Below are 2,956 nucleotides of genomic sequence, written 5' to 3' on the forward strand. Positions count from 1 at the left end.
CACCTCCTCGGTCGTTTCATGCCCGCCCTACAAATGTCTTCAGTAGCTCTCAAAGCTGCAGTCGCACTTTGGGTTTGGTGGAGCCAAGTCGTTGTCACGAGTTACAGAGCTGCTGCTGTTTGGAGAGGAGAGCATGTTTTTATGGGGCAGCTGGTGTAAATGACCTTAAAATCTCTTCTAGCAAGTATTACACACACAGAACTTTTGGAGTTAGTTTTTTTGCAAACAATTGTATAGATGAATTCACACAAATATTCTTGGAGGAAATAAAACAGGGAAAGGATGTGATCAGAGCAGTTTACTTCTAAATGCTATGGGTGTATTTGCCGAAAGTTTGTGGATTTTTTTTCATTCAATCCCCAGTGACATTTGCTGCATATGGCTTATTAGAGACAGAGACGAAGTGAGCTCCCTGTTGCATAGGTTTAAATATACCACAAGGCTGCAAGCGTCAAACCTCCGACATGGAGAAACATCCCAGCCGCCTCGGTGCGGGATATCCCACTGGTGCCCTGTGCTTGTGGCTTGCTGCAATTGTCACTGTCACCTGTGTGGACACAGACGTCCTGGGACATGGCCGGTCCCTGCCCCATGTTTGCACGGTGCTGGGTGTCCCCGATCTGCAGCCGTGACAAGCGGCTGATGGGCGCGAGGAACTCATTGCACACGTAAGGCCCTTTGCAAAGGGAACTGTGAAACGTCCCCAGAAAACAGGGATAGCAAAGCAGCTGATTGGTTGAGGGTAAATACAAATTTCTCATCTACCAGATTCATTAAGCAACCCAGTGTACTTATACATGTGTATAATCAACTGTTTCCAACAACTTCTCATTCCTTTTATCTCCTGATAAAAAGGGAAGCATTCCATTAACAAACAGAGGCTCTAAAAGGGTGATTAAACAGAGCTCAGGAAATAACAAACCCATTTAATGAGCAAGGTCTTTCTAGACTCGCCATTTAAGTCAATTTTGTTCTTTGAGAGAAAGAGAGCTCTAGCCAAAATACTGCTCTCTGCCGTGTTAACTGGGGAAGTCTGTGTTTCCCATGTGCACACTGGGTGCTTCCGAAGTTTTGGCCACCCAGCCCCATCCCGTTTCCCCTGGACAACATGCCGGTACCCTGGGAGAGCTGCTACAGGGCAACATCCCTTTCGCCACGATGCTGAGGGTGTTTTACCGCAATCTGCCATATAGAGGAGGGATCCGCCATCTCCCATGCTAGTGCCTGAGCAAGTCCCTTGCATTGCTGTAGTTAACATACGCTTGAAAACTTCCAAAATGGTGTGCTGAGAATGATTAATTACATTTGCAAACATAACTGGTGTAGATTTCACATCTCTGGTGAGCAAAGGAGAACGAGTTGCTCAGAAAGCATGGACTAAAAGTGGGATCAGGGCATCCCCCCCTGCCCTTTCTTGTGTGGGTGCTCCGAGGAGCCCCACTCACCGACAAAACCCAGCCACCTCCCCCAGTGACATGTCTCCAATGCCTCCGAGACATCTGCAATCACTGCCTCTGGTGGGCTTTTGGGGTGCCTGGCTTGGAAATAGTTAAATGCCAAACCAAAGGATGCTCAAGGAGAAGTCTACAGCTGTTCAAGAAGGACATTGGAGGTACAAGGAAAATTAAATTTTGCCTTTAGACTCCTTTCCCGTAGAGCTTTCAAATCTATTTTTTTTCTGGCTGATGCTGGGGGGGGTGAGTACACAGCTGCTTCCACAACACTGTCCCAGAAAAGTGACACCTCATTTATTCCAGACAAGAAATAGCCGCCGTTACGACTAATTAACCAGGGAGGTAAAGTGGGGAGCGATGGAGATGTGCTGCTTCCCACAGCTGCTGCCTGTGCTCTTCTCCACACTCGCCCAGGGTGGGAAAGTGCCAGCTTCCCAGGAAAAAACTCCCTGGTTTTAAGATGCTGCTTCTTATTTCAGTTGGACTGGGGTTTCCGGTTGGAAATTTCAGTTTCCTTGTTCCTGACACAGCGAAGGGGTGAGCCAAGACCCTGCCCTCTGTGCACATGGCCATTGCCTGTTATCCTCTCTCATCTACTTGAAATGTTATTTTTCCTTTGTTATATCCTAGCATAAATGGAAAGCCTCCTTGGCACAGGTTCATCTCTTGGCTTCCCCTGTCTTCCCGTGGAGGTTGGTGCCACAAAATCCTGCAGCACCAGGCAGGAGAAGCATCCCCATGGGCCAGAAAAGGATTTTCCAGCACTTCGGTTGTTAAAATTTGCATCACTCTCCTGTAATGCCCACTTTTATTGACATCATGTCACTTAGCGAAGAAAAAACTCCATTACCATCTGCATTGCTCCTATCAAATGTACTCCTTCCCAGCTGAGCAGCTCCCCAGAGTCTTTTACTCCTGTGATAATTTTGTCAAATTGATGCTTGCATCCCTCTGCAATACTTGTAAGCGTATATTAAGTGAAGCCATTTGCCCTGCGTCACTCCTCCATAACCTTTTGTCGAAAATCTTGTGATTCTTCCTAATCTGCTTTTAATTTGCCTTTAACACCGGCAATGTCTCAACCAGAGGCATACTCTGTGCTGGATGGGGCCAGCAGCACCGCTGCTCCTTCCCGCTCGGCTTTGCAGATTCAGGCTGCTCTTTGGTGCCCAGCCTCCCTCTTTTTATTCTTGGTCAATTTTGCTGCAATAATTTAAAAACATCAAAACTTGATAGCAGAGGTGTTTGGAATCATGCCATGCTGGTTGAGATGGGAGGTTGCAAGAAGGGCGAGGCAAAATGGCTCTGCAAAACCTGGGGCTGTGGTGGTCCGCTCTCCTTTGACTGAAAATCCCCCTCTAGGCCACCAAATTTTATGGCAGGCTTTGGAGCTCCACCAAATCCGAGCTTAAAATCAGCTGGCTGTGGATGAAGAGTACATTCCATATCTAAATTTTGACCGGCGGTACTCCCGACCCCCCTTCTCCCCGAGCACTCCTGCC

Source organism: Cariama cristata, unplaced genomic scaffold (assembly GCF_000690535.1).
Source record: "Cariama cristata isolate BGI_N322 unplaced genomic scaffold, ASM69053v1 scaffold9859, whole genome shotgun sequence".
Classification (NCBI taxonomy): Eukaryota; Metazoa; Chordata; class Aves; order Cariamiformes; family Cariamidae; genus Cariama; species Cariama cristata.